At 47.4% G+C, this 18,683-nt stretch overlaps 1 pseudogene; it reads left to right on the top strand.

Moving 5' to 3' along the window:
• The first annotated feature begins 7,536 nt into the window (after positions 1-7,536).
• LOC101987502 lies at positions 7,537-8,647 on the top strand (annotated as a pseudogene).
• Positions 8,648-18,683: the final 10,036 nt, after the last annotated feature.

The raw sequence follows: 18,683 nt of genomic DNA, 5'->3' as shown, positions 1-18,683 counted from the left end.
CACACACACACATGCACACACATGCATACACACACACATGCACACACATATGCACACACACATGCATACACACACATGCACACACACATGCACACACACATGCATACACACACACATGCGCACACACACATGCATACACACACATACATACACACACACGCGCGCACACACACATGCATACACACACACACACACATACACACTGAGAGAGATTAAAAATGGATTTTGAACTACACAAAATGACTATTTTATGTTCCTAACATTTTACGCACACAAAAGGGTTTTCACTGATATTCAATATCGTAAAAGTGAAAGTTCACCAGGCATGGTGTCGCACATGTGTAATCCCACCGTGTTGTGAGCCAGCCTGGGTGTTCTGATTCAGCCTCAGCCACGCAGAAAGATGCTGACTCAACAATCAAGTTCCTGCTCCAGCCTTTAAGCTCAATGAGCCAATGAACCAACCTACTTCATTTATATACAAATAAAACCAATTCCCGTAAAAACCACATCACTTCTGTTTGCCCTTTCGCCGATGCTCTGTGAGGTTTAACTAACAATATTTTCTTAAACAATTAATTCTATTCAACTATCATGGGTAATTAAATTCCTTTAAGATGTAAATCATCTCAAATTCAATACTTTTTTTCTATAAAGCTTATTGTATAACTGCAAGACTGATATCCTCATTGGGTTCATCAAACATTTATTTTGGGAGGGAAGAGCCTTGAAATAGGGTCTCCAGTAGTTCAGGCTGGCTTCAGACCTGCCGACATAGCTAAGGGTATCTTTGTGCTTCTGACCCCTCTGCTTCCAGCTCCCAAGTGTTTGAATTACTGGTGTGTCCACCATGTCCTCATGCTAACAGAATGTCCTCAACATGTCCACTCTAGTTACAGAGGTCCACTCCTGTAAACACCTAAGCACATTCCAAGGTTTAAGGCAGCCACTTTTTTTAAAGTGTGCATTGGTGTTTTGCCATGGGTGTCCCATACCCTGGAACTGGAGTTACAGACAGCTGTGAGCTACCATGTGGGTGCTGGGAATTGAACCTGGGTCCTCTGGAAGAATAGCTGAACCACTGTAGTGGCATTTCACTTGTATTTTGTTTTGTTTTTTGTCTTGTTTTTCGAGACAGGGTTTCTCTGTAGCTTTGGTGCCTGTCCCAGAACTAGCCTCTTGTAGACCAGGTTGGCCTCAAACTCACAGAGATCCACCTGCCTCTGCTCCCGAGTGCTGGGATTAAAGGCGTGTGCCACCACCGCCCAGCTCACTTGTATTTTAATAAATAAACCTTGCCTGGGGATTGGGAAAGTAAAACAGCCACACTGGCCAGCCTTACAGACCAGACAGCAATAACATAAATCTTTAATCCCAGTAACCACACTAGTTGCCATAGAAACCGGCGGTGCATGTCTTTAATCCCAGTGGTGCACACCTCCAATCCCAGCCCTAGAGAGGATTATAAAATGGAAGAGACAAGTCTCAGACACAGTCTCATTCTGAGATTCCTGGAGGCAGGATCGCCATTTCAGACTGAGGTGGATCTCCAGGTTGAACCTCAGTTCCTCTCTCTGAGTTTTACTAATTGTGCTTCAAACCATCTCTCCAGCCCCTTTTTAAATTACACAGGAATTGAGGGACTGGAGAGATGGCATCAGATCCTCTGGTACCACAGGCCACTCGGCTGCCTGATGTGGCTGATCACAACCAAACCCAGGTCTTCTGGCAAGTGCTCTTGACCAATGAGCGAGCCATCCTTCCAGACCCAAACACCAAGTAATTAAATCAAACATTTTAAATAATAAGTGTATATATTTTTCATGATTAATTAAACACTTGGTCCTAAACACCACAGAGAAACATTAATCCATGGGTTTAATTTAGTGATCATCTCTGTACTTTATCATTATTAACTTCGCAAAGTAGTAAAATAGTTTCCCTAGCTGTGGGGAGCCAATGTCCCGTTTGACGCTTTCAAAGGTCTCAGCCTGTGACTGATACAAAATTCAAGTTCAAAGTTACAGTTTCAGCCTGAGACTCAGTACTTCCAGACTGATGCTGTTGAGACACAAACTCACTTCCCTGACTCTGTCTTCATGAGGATTGAAATGACCAGCATTTGTTTGACCTGGACTGAGTCACCAAAGCAAAACCTCCTTCAGCTCAGTCAAGTTTGGAAATCTTGGCCAGGGGTGGTAGTACCCGCCTTTAGTCCCAGAACGCAGGAGGCAGAGGCAGGCCGCTTTGGAAATCTTCACTGTCACCTCTTTCATGATCCCTTTACCCAGTAGGATCCCACACTCCATGCATTTTAATTCTTTTCCTCTCTCAGTGACTATTTCTATAAGCATTTTATTAACACAGCATACCCACTGAGCTCTAGAATGCTGCGCAATTACTCCTGGAGTAACTGTCACCTTGAGGGAGTCATAGGAAGGGCCTCGAGCCCTCTTGTAGCCCAGGCACTGCTCTCCTAGGCCCTGGGAAAGTCGAATAAAAGCAAGCACAGCAGAGCCCGACTATATCCAGCTCCCTTCTAGCGGGACAATGACACCCCACTCTATGTCTGGAGCCCATTGTGAATGAGGGGCTAGGTTTCTGGGAACTGTGGTTGGCCCCAGGGTCCCCAAAAGGCAATACTGAGGTGGTAACCAGACTTTCCCGGGACTTGTCATGAGCCTTGCTTGTCTCTCACAGACTCTAGCCGCTCCCCAGCGTTGGTGGTAATAATCTCACAGACAGGCGGTCTTCTGCCCTTGGCCTACATCCCACTGACCGTAACTGTAGGTCTGTATTCTAAAGTAGTTTTATATTCCTGCGTAGCTACGTCGACACATCAGTCCTAGCATGATGTGAGATAAATGTTTGGGGGAAAGTTTGTGGGAAATTCTTATGGACCCAAGTAGCTGGCTACCTTGGTTCTTGTCTCTGTGGCCTCTGCCTCCTTACAATATCCTTAGCCTAAAGGAAACCTACACCAGGTGTCTGGAGACAGTCCATCTGGAAATGCCTGCTCTGTGTTTGCTAAAGAAAAATGGGGATTCAGTGACCCCCCCAAAGTAAAAACTTTAAGATGCCTGCCAGTCATAGCCGCCTATCCTTTCTGTGACAGACCCCTGGAAGAGCAGGACCAACACATGCGCCACAGGAAGAGCCACAGGGCCCCAGTGTTTACACATTAGTCATAGGTCAGAAAAATAAACAGGTTTATTGGGGTTTTGGTCACTGGAGGGCAAGACCAAGGCCACTATAATAAACAAAGGCAACGTGAGGGCCTCAGCTGCCACGGAAACATGTGCAACACTGCCTTGAGAGCTAGCTGCTGGTCTCAAGTTTCTTCGCAAAGGGGAGTGGAAATCGCTTCCAGCAGCCTCAGTGATTGTGTGCCAAGCTGAAGAGCTTTCTAGAGACCCTTCAAGCCTCGTAGTAAGTTGTTAAGGTTAGTAAACTGAGGCCACGCTGTGCTTGCGCTTTGGTCCAGGCATTAATATATAATATGTGTGTGTGTGTGTGTGTGTGTGTGTGTGTGTGTGTGTATAGCAATATATTTTATATAATCAAATATGGAGTGAAATTGTGTCCGTGACGTGAGCCTGCACCCCAGAGGCAGCAGAGAGTGAGAACTGACCTGCTTACCCTTCGGACAAACCTTCGTGTAGAGTGCTCTGTGGAAACAAAGCACAGCTTACAGAGAACACGAGGTAGCTTATTCTTGAGGCAAATATGAATGAATGATCGTGGCTCTGGGATAGAGTCTCAGGCTGCCTCAAATAACCTGTTTCACTCTAGAAAGTCTCGTGAAGTTTTATAGTCATAGAACAAAAGAAAATCATAACCCAAGGCTCCTTTCTTTCTCTTTCTCTTTTTTTTCACTTCTTAAGACAGGCTTTCTCTGTGAAGCCCTGGCTGTCCTAGAACTCACTATGTAGACCAGGCTAGCCTCGGACTCACAGAGATCCACCCGAGTGCTGGGCTTCCAGAGATGTTCCACCACATCTGATCTGAGACACGTTTCAAATGTATCCCTGGAAGCATTGGGTAGGCAGTATGGGTGATGAATAAAAATGGCCCGCATAGGTCCACGAGGAGTGGCACTATTAGGTGCGGCCTTGTTGGAGAAAGTGTGTGACTAGGGGTGGGCTTTAAGGTCTCAGGAGCTCAAACAATGCCTAGTGGCTCACTGTCTCTTTCTGCTGCCTGCAAATCCAGATGTAGAACTCTCAGTCCCTCCAGCACCAAGTCTGCCTGCATACCGCCATGCTTCCCACCATGGTGATAATAGACCAATCCTCTGAACTGTAAACCAATCTCAATTAAATGTTTTCCTTTAAAAGAGTTGCCATGGTCATGGTGTCTCTTCACAGTAATAGAAACCCTAACTAAGCAAATTGGGGAAATCTCTGCTCTGGGTTTTATTTAGTTGCTATCTGATGACACTCAGCTTTTTGGTCAGTGAAAGTTAGTGGCCTATTAAGTTAATGCATTCTAAAAGGATTCACTTGGTAGTCATAGGATGTCAGGTCAGACACAGAAAGGGCCAGTGAGCGACTGTTACCTAGATTAAAGATATCACAAGCTAACTAGAAACATTGTAACTCTCACAAATACAACCCCGTATTTGTTGACAACCAGTCAATCAACCATGTAGAACCTTTAACACAAGCTTGGCTCCCCCCCACCCAGAAACCTCAGTTCATAGATTTTTTTTTGATTGCTGTGGAATAATGCTCTTGTACACTATAAAGATTTGTCACTCATATCAGTTTAATAAAATGCTGATTGCCCAGTAGCCAGGCAGGAAGTATAGATGGGGCGACCAGACTAAGAAAATTCTGGAAAGAGGAAAGGCAGGGACCCGGTCACCAGCAAGATGCAGAGGAAGCAAAATGATAATGCCTTACTGAGAAAAGGTACCAACCTATGTAGCAAAATATAGACAAGAATTATGGGTTAATTTAAGTTGTAAAAGCTAGTTAATAATAAGCCTGAGCTAATAGGTCAAACAGTTTATAATAAATATAAGCCTTTGTGTGTTTCTTTGGGACTGAATGGCTGCAGGACTGGGTGGGACAGAGACTTTCATCTACATTTGGCAGAATCTGTACAGTATGTACATTCTAAATGCACTGTATAAAAATATGAACCAGGTACCCAGTCCTGGGTCTTAGGGGAAACTTGTGATGGTGCCCATTGATGATGTTTAGAGTGAATCTCTGATTGGTGATGGGAGCTGTTGTAGGTGGTTTCCACAGACCCATCGCTTTGTGTTTGCTTTGTTGGAATGAGGGTAAAAGTGATGTTTCTTGGTATTGTTAAATTAGCTGTCAGAGCTGATGATGAATCTGTGGCCAGATTGATGGGCCTGGACCAGTTTCTGCCATCACAGGAAGTGGGAACAAAGGAGAGATGCTGGATCTGAGGCATGTGATCATCTCAGAGGCACTTCTGTTACCTGAAACAAGCCCTACCTGATGCTGGAGACAGTGCTGACAGCCAGGTTTCAAGCTGGCTGCCACATGCCTCCTCCAGGTGAGCAGCAGGCAGAGGCTGCAGGAAGCAATAGTTCCTTCACTGCGGCTGAGGCACATCCTGTCTCAGGAGCACTGGCACTAACATCACAGGGAACTGCTCTCCTGGCTGCTTCCTGAGCTGTCAATCAGCCTTGTGAGCCAGAGCAAACAAATGGGGGTCTCGTGTGGCCTTTGGTGACCCCAGCACACAGACCTCCAGAGGCCTGCTTGAGATTGCTCAGTGGGAGTGCAACGTTTTCAAGGCTCTTCTGAAAATATCCTGGGTTTTAAATCAACACTAAACAAAACTCCAGGGGTGGGGTCTGTCATCTTTTCATGTTTCTCTTACCATTGCTTTAAAACTAAAGTGTGATTCTCTATCGTTCATGCTTTAAGTCTCAATAAACCTCAATAACTGAAAAGGTTTTGTGAAGAAGGACAAATAAGAGGGCTGTGATTTGGACACTGGAAAATACTGTAACTGCATTTTCAGTTTCTATTTCAGTCAGTGAGGGCCCAAGAGTGACACAGTCTTCTTGTCACCCGTGTGAGCCAGGACCTGATTTAGGGACACAGGGCAGAAAATTCTCAAATCCCAGCAGTTTAGGAATCAGGGGTGTCTATCAGAGTTCATTAATTTACATTATTTTCAATTTTAATTTATGTATGTCATTGTGAATTTATGTAGTGTGTGTGTGTGGTCACAGAGACCAAAAGAGGGTGTGTCAGATCTCCTGGACCTGCAGTTACAACCTGCCTGCCATGGGTACTGGGAACTGAATTCTGTTCTTAACTCCTGCGCCATCCTCCAGCACTGGTGTCTTAGGGTTACTGTTGTTGTGATGAAATACTATGGCTAAAGCAACTTGGGGAAGAAAGGGTTTAATTTGGCTTACACATCCTGAATCACAGTCTGCTGAGGAGCCCAAGGGTGGAACTCAGAGCAGGAACTTGGAGGCATGAGTAGAGGTGGGGCGACGAGAACAGGAGAATTCTGGGAATTCTGGGTCAGTCTGTAGTCGTCACCTAGGTGCAGAGGAAGCGAGATGAGAATGCCTTACTGATAGAGGGTACCAAGCCATGTGGCAAACACAGACAAGCATAATGGGTTAATTTAAGATGTAAGAAAGAGTTAATAAGAAGCCTGAGCTAATAGGCCAACCAGTTTATGGTTAATGTAGACCTCTGTGTGTTTCTTTGGGACTGAATGACTGTGGGACTGGGCAGGGCAGAAACCTCTGTCAACACTGTTTCCTTTTGCCTGCTTGCCCTGGCTGGGACTTCTGGCACACTCTTTAGTAACACTTTATTCTTTCTAGGCCTTAGAGGGGCTTCAGCCCTTCCTGGCTCAGTATCTTAGCTGTTGGTTGGTCACATATGGATTCCATTATATCCGATTTATCCTTTCTCTTTTCTTTGTTTATTTTTTGAGATTCAGTGTCATTCAGTAGCTCAGGTAGACCAAGCTGGCCTCAACCTCACCATCCTCCTCTCTGAGCATCCTTAGTGTTAGGATGGCAAGCATGGTCACTACACTGGTAAGGTGTTTCTTCTTGATCTAATGTGTTCACATTTTAGTGATGAAAGGATGTTGAATTTTATCTAATGCCATTTCCGCATCCATCAAGGTTCTCTTCTCTATTTATTCAGCTGGTGTGTGGCATCCTAAATAAAGCTCTTATTCAAAGATCCCAGAGAGCAAAAAGCCGTGGGTTCAAAAATCACAAGATATGCCTGTCTCACCTTCCTTTTTTTAAAGGTTTATTTTACTTTTAATTATATGTATGGGGGTGGGGTGGGCATATGCCTGTGAATGTAGGTGGGGATGGAGGCCAGAGGCAGTGGGTCCCCTGGAACTGAAGTCACAGGTGTTTGTGAGCTACCCAACTTGCTTGCTTGGGTCCTCTGCAAAAGCAGTGCATGTTCTGAATCACTGAGCCATCTCTCCAGGTCACACCCCACCCAGTCACTTACTTATATGTAGTTGTCGGCTAAGAAGTGTTTAACCGAGAATACTGGCTCCGGCATGCTGCTTCGTCCCCGGCGGCTAACCTCGTTCTCACCGCCGTCGCCAGCTAGCCCCGACGCCGAGCTGCGGCCGACCGGGGACGTCCGGGTGACTACGTCTGATGCCTTCGCCCCTACTCCAGGCGCGATGGCGGAGCCTGGTTCTCCCAAGGCTCCCGTGTCCCCGGGCTCGGCGCAGCGCACTCCCTGGAGTGCCCGAGAGACGGAGCTACTTCTGGGCACCCTGCTGCAGCCGGCCATGTGGCGCTCACTACTGCTCTACCGCCGGCAGGCTCTGCCCACCTACCGCCGCGTGTCGGCCGCGCTGGCCGGGCAGCAAGTTAAGGGCACTCCGGCTCAGTGCCGCCGCTGCTACAAGTTTCTCAAGGACAAACTTCGAGACTCCCATGGCCAGCCGTCCGGACCCTACGACGACCAGATCCGCCAGCTCATGGGGCTGCTGGGCGACGATGGGCATTGGCGAACCCGCCGTCGCCCTGCGGGGCCTGGACGTCCCCAGCGCCGCGGCCGCTCGACCCTCGCGATGTTAGCGCCCGTACCTACAGCAGTCGAGCCAGGAGCTAGGCAGCAAGTGACTGCGGAAGACGCGGACCCCGCGTCCGCGCTCAGGTTCAGTTCCTCCACTACGAAGTCTGCAGATTCCCGCCGCATCACTAGCTCCCCTGCTCCTACGGCCCTCGGCCCTCTGGCTGCTGAGCCCGGCCGGGCCCTCGGATCCTCCCCGCCACCAACCCTCAACTATGACACGGAGGAACCAAATGAGTCTCCTGGCCTTCCCCAGGATCGTGCGGTCCCGCAAGTTGCACCGCAGTCTCTAAACAGCGCTCTGCTGCAGGCCTTGACGCACTTGGGCGACATCTCGACAGTTCTGGGCCCTCTCCGCGACCAATTGGCGACCCTGAACCAGCACGTGGAGCAGCTGCGAGGTTCCTTCGACCAAACAGTTTCCCTGGCTGTGGGCTTTATTCTGGGCAGTGCAGCCTCCGAGCGGGGCATCCTTGGCGACCTGCGCCAATAAAGCTTGTCAGTTCTCCCCTTCAGAGCCGACCCCCACTCTACCTTGACCCCAATTAGTATCCCTACCCCAACCTAGCTTATTAAAATAAAGATTGTGTTTTGTACTTAAAAAAAAAAAAAAGAAGTGTTTAACCCTTTGAAGTGAGGATAAAACTATGTATGTCTGTGAGAACCTAACCACAAAAGGCATAGTTTGATTCAGGTTGCGAAATGTTTGCGAAATAGGTATTTGTGGCCATGAATTCCCCAGGGGTATAATTGGTGCCCCTGAAATGTACACTTTTAAATGGTTTAGAGAATTTCCCATCATGCAGGCTTGCCATATTTCTGTGTGTCCTTCTCCCAAACTTATGGGCAAAGTAAGTAAGAGAACTCACAGGAAGGATAAAAATGAAGAGGGGTGGAAGGCTGTGGTTGGAAGGCAGTCAGCACACTTGGCAGGAATGCCTTGGATCCTGTAACCAGAACCCTCTGTGGTCTCTTGACCACAGGCAGACCTTGCAAAAAAAAAAAAAAAATCCAGACATGCAGAATTAGCAAGGAGGAGGCTCTTAGGGCTTCAGGCAGATGAATAGTGCTTATGCTTGTAACCCTCATAAAGCCGGTGAATGGAGCTGGGTGAGACCCAGCTCCCTCCATCTGGTCACTGGTTATTGTACTCAGCCACTTAGTGAGCATCTCTGGGCAGTCATTAGGGGTGGAAGGAATATTTTATGTGTAGCCTTCAGATAAAAGGTCAAGTTTCACTTCCCTGATGCTGCAGCTTGTCCAATGAAAAGACTGATGTGCACCGTGTCAGCCAGTGCAATTCCTTCTCCACCTCTCCTCCCACCCTGCCTCCCCTGGACAGCCGTTCACCCTGCCACTGCAAAGGCCAGACCTGCTGCCTGAGCTATTGTATTGGGTGAGGAATGAACTTTGCGTGGTGCCATTGCAATATTGCAGCAGCAATCAGTCCCTAGCCTAGCCTGTCTGGTCACAGGTGAGTGGCCTGGGCTTAGAACTTCAACCTGGATATTAAAGTTGGGGTTAGGAAGCAGTTTCAGTGTTGGGTAGTTACTTTCTTACCATGTGATGTTGGACAAAGTAAAGGACTTCTCCTGGGCCTTCCCAGTATTTTATTTCTTACATTATAAGATGCAGGCAATAGTAGGACTTAGATCATAGGATTTATGATAATTAAACTGACTCTGTTGCCCGACTCTAGTCAGGGGACGATGATGGTTGCAGTGACCTTATTAATTCTCCTGATGACTCCTGGTAAGCCGTGTTGGTTTTGTCAGCTGAGGTTTTGAAGTTGTCACTGCAGATGGCCTATCCTGAGCCACGTGAGCAAGGAGAATGCTTCTGTCAGCATGCAGCTCACCAGTCCAGCAGGGCACACTCAGTGCTGCTGGAGGCTGCCTTACCCCTGTGCCCAGGCCACCTAACTCCTCTTCCTGCTCTCTGAACGGTTCTTTCTCTTTTTCAGTTTCTCTGAAGACAGGACCCCCAGAAGCACAGACTAAGCCCCATCCCTCAGCTGGAGACTGGGCGTGCTTTTATACCATAAACACAGGCTAAGAATCCATTTAGGCTTGAGGTCCCTTTGACTCCCTTGCTGGACTTGACATACCCACTGGTCTGCCCAAACCAAATAGTGGATTTAAATCACTGGGGGTGGGGAGCTAATGGTAGATAGGGTAGACATATCCAAAAGGGAGAAAGTGAGGGGTATCACCCACCAGCCTTCCATTTCGGTCCCTCCTTCCAGAAGCAGTCAAAACTGGTTTCAAATCAGTGGGGCTCTTTCTCTGGCTGTAAGCGCCTTGGGGAGGCTGTCCCCTGGCTGAGTATCCTTAGCTGTAACGTCACAGCACACACTGCCCTCTCCTTTCTGTGTTCTTGCCTGTGTCCTCCTTTCTTCTTTAAGCCCCTTTCTTCCAGAGGAACGCTTTAGTGGTTGCTATGTGACTTAGCATCTCCAGCTGTCACTCCTCTTCCCTTCCTGCCCTTGACTATTTCAGACACATTCCTGGCATTTTTGACATCTTCTTTCCTACTTGCTGGTTTCTGGTTACTTGGTATGAGTCATCCTCCCATCCCCAATTAGCTGAAGGTTGGTCGTCCACCTTCACGGCTTCCTCTGTCTCCTACACCCTGAAGATTCCTAACCCACTCTTCTGGGCCTCTTCCCACTGTCCTGTGAGAATGCTCATAACTCAATCCATCAAAAATAAAAGAAAAATAAAGGCCCTTAACTTCCCTTGTTGACATTCTCAGTGAGTGACGATAACGTTCAAACTTGATACTTTGGATGAACTTCAAACACATCCTTCCAGTTTTCACCCACCGTCCTATGCAGGAGGAAGTGTAGACAGGGATGCAGGATGATGCGCCTCTCAGGCCTGGCTGTACCAATATAAGAACGTTTCTAAGACCCTCACCTGTTCTCCATCCCACGCTCCCTGCCCCTGGTCAGGCTCACACTTCCTGCTTGGGCCATGCATCCAGCTTCCTTCTCCACGGCTTCTCACTCCTCTCTGGTGACTTCATCTTTCTGGAGGATGGTGCTGGTTGCTTCATTTTCTTTCTCAGAAGCTTTTGGGTCCTCCCTGGCCTTCCAGCCCCTCCAGATCCACCCCCATCACTCTGCTGTCACTGCCTCCTTCTCTGAAGTCTCATTGGTCACCTGTGGCTCTCTGGGGAGCCTTAATCCTGCTTCTCAATGACTTCCCCTTCCTCACCTCTGAGTGCACACGGGCCCCCAGCTCCAGCACAGGTGTCCTTCCCTTCACGAGGCCTCCCCACTCCAGGCCTGCCCAGCCCCAGGCAGGTGTGGAATTACCACTTTTTTTCTGTGGTCAGCTCATTGTGTTCCTGTGGAGTCTGCATCGCCTCCCACAGTTGATCCTGTGGAGAGTGAGGGGTGTCATTCATTCCTGTCAGCAGTTCGGTGTCGCGCACAGAATTCATCTCCATCAGATACACTGAAGGACTGATGAACTGAAAGTTTTATAACGTTCTGTCTACAAACAAGGCATCACCTTGCGTGATTCTTCAAGATGTTGGTCAGTCTGAAATGCTGTCATTGGTATTTCTGACAGTCTTTCCCCATCCCGTGTACTTTCCTCCTTTCTCTAGGTGGTTATGACAGTTCCCTGCATGCCAGGCTCCGGGCTGCTGGCCTTCGGGATAGTCATGTTATAGAATGAAACCACTCCCATGGGACCTAGGAAGGAGATTGAGGAGTCAGGCTTTTTCCTTGACCACCAGCTTCTTGGGTCTTACAACTATGCAGCCATCAAAGACATCTTTTAGAAGATGGTGGTACAGCTTAGGATTTGGGCTTGGATAGAGTCCTTAGACTTAGCCCCTTCACAGAGAGGGCTCAGACTGAACATCCCTGCCCAACCCCAGCTTCCTTCACCCTGGATTTGCTTCTCTTCTCCAAGCACTGTTATAAGAGAACTGGATTCTCACCCTGAACCCACATTGCCACCCCCCAAGTAGATCCTTCCCTTAGCTTCTACCCCAAAGCTCCATCTGAGAGTCTTTATCACGTAAGCTTGTGGGCCACAGGATCCGTGGTCAGAGAGGAGTAAGGGAACTCTAGGACAACTTCCTTTCTGAATTGGTCCAGCATGACTGTCAATCATCCTTGGCCATCTCAAGGGTAGGCTAAGTTAACAAATCCTGGTATCCCAAGACTGGGTAGTATTTTTGGAACAATTCAGGAGACAGAAATCCTGTAGAAGAAGGAAAATGTTCCACAAGTGCCAGAAGGTCTTACCTACCTTTGGGGTCTCTGAAGACCATTCTCAGGGCAGAGCAGTTCTTTTTCTGCCCTAGGACCAGCCGTTTAATGAAAGCCTTAGGGCCTTGGAAGGACCGCCTTGGGTAGATCAGCTTCAGTGTCTGTGGTGCAAACCTGGTACTTAGCAATGACGGCTCATGTCTGTCTCTGCAAACACGACACCAGCTTCACAGCCACTTCCAACAAAAGCCTCTGCTCCTCTCTCTTCTCCACCAATAGCCGGTTTCTAACCAAACGCAGTAGCTTTGTCCTTCAGAATACGCCCCACCTGGCGCTTCGTTATGCTTTTCTGCACCCCACTGACCACGGCCTACAATACTGGAAAGCCTTACTCGGCCCATATTATTCTATGTTTCTGAATTTGCCTGCTTTCTAAAGTGTATTTACAGTCTTCAAGCGAAGAATTGACGTCCTTGATTGAGGTTTCTGTGTACATCCAGAGAGTGGCAAAAGGTGAGTCGCTTTACCTCCCAGCGGAGGTCAGACAGGGGCTTTGCGTCTTGACTCAGCACCTTCTATGAAGGTGCGCCCTTTGGGGATGTGGTCAGAGCCGTGGTTTTTGCATTTTTGTGCTTTCTGTCACTGATCTCACTATGGAAACAGCCCAAGGGTTGTGCTGAAGCACTGTTCTGTGGTGCTAGGAGATTCCAGAGAACACGCGTGTGTCTGGCAAGCTTAGTCCAGACCCGAGCGCTCTGAGTTCACTATTGATGAAAGCACGGCGGATTGACTGAGGTGTCTCTAATCTGAAACGCACAGAACGGTGTTGGTGTTTGTCAGGTGATAAAAGCACTGTGTCGGGAAACAAACCTGGGTTTCCCTTCCGAGTAGCCTGCAGCCTTCGCTGCTTCAGGGCTCGTGGCGATTTTATTGGAAGTGACTATTGACAGTGGTGGGAATCAATTTGTCATCAGACACAAAGCAAGGAGGAAGCTTTAATGAAGGCCAAAGCTGCCTGTGTTGGAGCAACGCCAGGCAGATGGTAGGTTCTCAATAAATACATGGATGCATGGATGGATGGATGGATGGATGGATGGATGGATGGATGGATGGATTGGAAGACACTTTGGACAGCTCCATTTTCTTAAACTTCTGGTTGTGAGCCTTGCCTTTAACACTGAGCCACCTCTCCAGCCCAGGCATCTTCATTTTCTAAATGAAACTAAGCAGTTGTAACTTAGGCAACACAAATCACAACCATATTTGGCAGCATCTGAGACAGTTTCTGCAGAAATCACAGTATTTTCAAGTTATGTTACATTGTGGACAACGTGAAATATAGTTTACATTTACGAGGCCTTCAAATTTTATGCCAGACATTTTGCCCACTCCAAAACAGTATTACATGAATGTGTCATTAAACAATTCTGAGTCACTGATCTTTTAAAAATGTCTCTTTTGGTTTTAGCTTTTATGATTGTATCTCTTTTTAAAATTTATTTTGTTTTATGTGTGCTGGTGTTTTGCCTGCACGTACATCTGTGCATGTTGCTCTGGTTCGGATGTGACTTCTCCCAAGGTTCATGTGTTGGACCTCTAAGAAGTAGAAGTAGGGGTGGCGGTAAGTTCTTAGGTCACTGCAGAAGGCCCTTAGAAGGGAGAAGCTAGTTGGTGCTCATGGGAGCTCATGGGAACCCCCAGTTAATCTTCATGGTAACTGTAACGAAAGCACAAGCATGGTTACTCCTCAGCTTCATTGACTTCTTGTCCTATTGTGTGACCTTCATTCCTGTACCTGTTTCCATCATGGTGATGTCATCTGCACAAAGTCCTTACCGAGACAAGCTGATGCCAGAAACAATGTCCTGGGCCTCCAGAACCCTAAGGTGCATACATTTTTTTCTTTATTTTATTAGCCTTTCTTAGGTATTTCATTAGAGGAGACAGACTAATACATGGAAATGTCTGTTTGGAATTTTACTTTACGAAATCAGTGTTCTTTGATGAAACACACACACATACAACCATATTGGTGGGTTTTTTTTTCCTCTTAGAGTTTGTGAGTCACCACCAGGGAGAGGGCAGTGTTGACAGAGCAGGAAACAGGGTAAGGAAGGGCAGTGCCCTGGGTAATGAATAAGAATCTGGAGAAAGGAGAGACCATCAAGACCATCATCAGTCTGGTGGAACTGGAGAAGGTTCAGGAAGCAGGATGCAATGAACTGTTTGGACCAACATCCACAGGCAGAGAAGGTACCTCTTGGGTGCTCCACGAAGGGCAACCCCACACCATATGTCAGCAGAAGCAGGGAAGCAAGGAGTAGAGAGTGCTACATTGGACAGAGAAGGCAACCCTCCACCTCTGCAGTACAGCTGCCCCTGTGTGTGTGCTCACTTCTCCAAGAGGAGTATTGATGTGGGAGTGTCATATCAATCTGTGGATTTCATTGGTTAAGTAATAAAGAAACTGCTTGGCCCTCATAGGTTAAAACATAGGTAGGAGGAGTAAACAGAACAGAATGCTGGGAGGAAGAGGAAGTGAGCTCAGACTCAACAGCTCTGCTCTCTGGAGCAGAAACGCCAAGCTCCCCTCTCCCTGGCGGACACGGGGATAGCTCTGCTCTCTGAGGCACACGCGTGAAGCTCAGACCCAGGATGGACATAAGCTAGAATCTCCCTGGTAAGCCACCTCATGGGCTACAGCAGATTATTAGAAATGGGCTAGTCCAGGTGCAAGAGTTAGCCTAGAAGAGGCTAGATAGAAATGGGCCAAGCAGTGTTTAAAAGAATACAGTGTCAGGCTGGAGAGATGGCTCAGAGGTTAAGAGCACTGCCTGCTCTTCCAAAGGTCCTGAGTTCAATTCCCAGCAACCACATGGGTGGTTCACAACCATCTATAAATGGTATCTATCTGGTGCCCTCTTCTGGCCTGCAGGCATACACACAAACAGAATATGGTATACATAATAAATAAATATAAAAAAAAAGAATACAGTGTCCATGTAATTATTTCGGGGTATAAGCTAGCCAGGCGGCCGGAGTGCTGGGGACGCAGCCCCGCCGCTCCTATTACTACAGAGTATGGTCAGGTAGAAATGGGGAGGAGCCTGAAAACGCTTGCAAGAGCTACTTTTGTATGCAGAGGGAAGGCGCTACAGATGGGACACTGCTGGGGGGGGGGGTAGCAACGAACCCTCTGTCTGTCCTGAATGGGGTGAAATGCTCACACTGAACTTTTCATGGGAAAAAAATGGGAAGGTACATAATGCCAAATTAAATTTAAATTTTTCTTCACACTGCCTCTTTCAGAGTACAAAATTTTCCTCCTCCCTCAGAATGTACAATGTTCACATCAATTTCCACACCTGGGTGAACATGTGCAAGGATGGGCATGAAGGAGGAATGTTCTGGAAGAATAGTATGTTTCTCTTGGCACCCTCCCTTGCCTCCTCTGCTTATCTGGAGGAGATCAGACCCACAATACCTCCATTCAAGGCAGTCCAGGGATCTGTGGCTGTCACCTTAACAGGACAAGAGAGACTTTGCAAATGTGACTGAACAGGGCTCTTGAGTTGAGCCTGACTCTGGACTCCCCGTGTGGCATTCTGTGTGGCCAGGTCACCAACACCAACACCTTGGTTTCAGTCATATAGAACAGATTTTAGGCCTTCAGACATCCAGAACTATAAGAAACTAAATCTATCATTTTTAAAAGGTTTTTTTTTTGAGATTATAACATAATTATGTCATTTCCCCTTCCTGTTCTCCCTTCAACCCCCCTATGTACCCTACCCCGTACTCTTCTTCAAATTTACAGCCTCTTTTTCTTTAATTGTTGTTACACATGTGTGTGCATGTTCCTAAATACATAAATACAGCCTGTTCAGTCTGTACAATGTCACTTGTGTGTTTTCAGGGCTGACCATTTTGTATTGATAACCAGTTGGTGTGCTCATCCTTCTTGTGCAGGGCTAGGGAAGCCATGAATCTTGGAGGAGAACCCACACTATACTAAACCAGCATCATCCCTAACTACACTCTAAAGATTTGTCCTTTTCAATTCTCATCTCTCATCAAGGACACTTCTCTTACAGCTGTAACATGAGGACCTGCTTGTCGGGGTTTCTGTCCTGCCCAGTTCCCACGACCATTTAGTCCTAGAGAAAATCACACAGAGAATCTACATTAATGATAAACTGATTGGCCCATTAGCTCAGGCTTCTTGCTAACTCTTATAACTTATATCAACCCATTATTCTTATCTATGTTAGCCACGTGGCTCAGTACCTTTTTCAGCAGGGCAGGTCACATCCTGCTTCTTCGGTGATCTGAGCAGGACTTGGGAGGAATGGGCTTCCTCCTCCCTAGAATTCTCCTGTTCTCATCACCCCACCTCTACTTCTTGTCTGTTTGACCCGCCTATACTTCCTGCCTGGCCAATCAGCGTTTATTTAAAACATGATTTACAGAACACAGACAATAATTCTCCTGCACCATACAGCAGACACCATTGCAGAAAACCACAACCAATCATAATATAGGACTGTGGCTGTTAGATTATTTGAGAAGCTGTTGAGACAAGAAGGTGGAAAGAGAGAGGCTCGGCCTCAGACAGAACCACGTATATTCACAGCAAAGGACAATCCTGTCATTCACCTGTGCAGATGGCCAAAATGCCCACAGAAAAGGATAGGATGTGGGCCCCCATAAGGGCGGAAATGACTTCTGTAGTCCAAAGGGGAAACTGGGAAGTGTGGTCTTTCAACAGGAATCTCTCAGGGGTTCCCAGTTCCCCCTGATACATCTACAACACAAGTCCTGCACCTAAGGCTCAGGGATTGTTTCTGAAGAAGGAACAGGGAGAAGAAAGGCTGCAAGAGCCAGGGGACCAGGAAGTTTGGTGTGAGACTGTGTCCCTAGAAATGTCAGAAGCTGCGCCGTGGAGTCTCAGCAACAAGACTTTCTGACCATCATCTGAGCAAGCAATAGACATGCTAATGTGAATGAGAGAAATCTGCCGTATTTTTAACCACTAAGATTGCTCCGATTTGTTACAGCATACACAGGAAACCCACGAGCCATGCCTCCTCTCTCTCCTGCATTCTCAGGCCCTTTTACTTAGAACTCTCCAATGGGGCTTTCTGTGATAACCTGAACACCCTCCGTCTGCAGTGGACATGAGTTCTGTGTGGCCAGAGAGACACGGAGCATAGTGGTGGCTGCACCTAAGGCGCTAATTGTCAATTTTATAACATTTTAATTAATTCCGATTTTGGTTGCCACATTTGTCTGTTGACTACATCACGGGACAATTGTATGAATATAAAGAAAGGTTGGGGGATGGGAATCGGTGGTAGAGTGCTTACCTAACATGTGGAAGACACTGGGTTCTATTCCTAGCCCCAGGGTAGATGGAACCCAAAACCAAACTTTAAAAAAAAAAAAGGAAAAAAAGCAGAAAACTGAAATAAAGATGCCATTAAGTATGCAGACCAGCTGTCACAGCCCATTTTATTTAGGATCATCAGAATGAAGTAGATATGAAAATAAGTCTTGCTTTTAACCAAACAGTAGGAGTCCCGCATTCTTGCCTTCAGTGTGTAATTGTGGGCACAAGGACAAAAGCCACTGTGCGCAGAGTATCAGCACAACTTGTGAAGTAGGCTTTCTTTGTCCTGGGTCACAAGTGAGGAAGAAGAGGACCGGGGAGACTTGTCCAAGCTCCCAGGTGCTAAGGTACAGAGAGGCATTTGGAGCAGTTCTGAGGCCAGGGCTCTGATTCAGAACCTCTGAGCTTCCTCATGGTCCTGAGTGTCATCTCCCGCTAATTGGACCAGGTGTGTGTGGGGGTCCTGGTCCTCACACTGTCTCCCCTCCAGGCCAAGGACTAAGATGGGGAGGGAACAGCTTCCAGAAGACCAGCAGTTGGGCACCCTGGAAGGATTCTGCACTCTGCGATACTGAAAAGGCTTTAAACTTTCCACTTAAGCATCGCAGAAGGCCAGTGCTGCCCGATCACGGAAAAACCAATATCGGTTTGGAAAGGTTATCGCTGTTTTTCCAATTCCAGTCAACATTAAAAATGCAGAAGCTTGCTATTTAAATCCAGCCACCAGCCACTAGCTGGGAGTGTACAGGACAAGCTAAACCACAGTGAGCTGCCATCTCCCACTCTGGCTCAGCAGGAAGGAGGTAAAGGACACCCAGAAGGGCCTGCGTCACACTAAAGTGCCGATGCCATCTCCAGTCCTGGACAGGCCAGGTCCTCAGAGGTCCACGGGAATTCCAGTCAATGAACCAGACATCCATTCATTAGGTCAGGGACCTGCTGGCTTCCCTATCCTTGTGTCTTTGTGCTTAGTGAAGTAGCGGCTTCAGCGTCTGCAGTC

This window comes from Microtus ochrogaster, chromosome 10, assembly GCF_000317375.1.
Source record: "Microtus ochrogaster isolate Prairie Vole_2 chromosome 10, MicOch1.0, whole genome shotgun sequence".
NCBI classification, from domain to species: domain Eukaryota; kingdom Metazoa; phylum Chordata; class Mammalia; order Rodentia; family Cricetidae; genus Microtus; species Microtus ochrogaster.
Note: the sequence above shows the minus strand (reverse complement) of the source record. Positions and strands in the feature narration are given on the sequence as shown.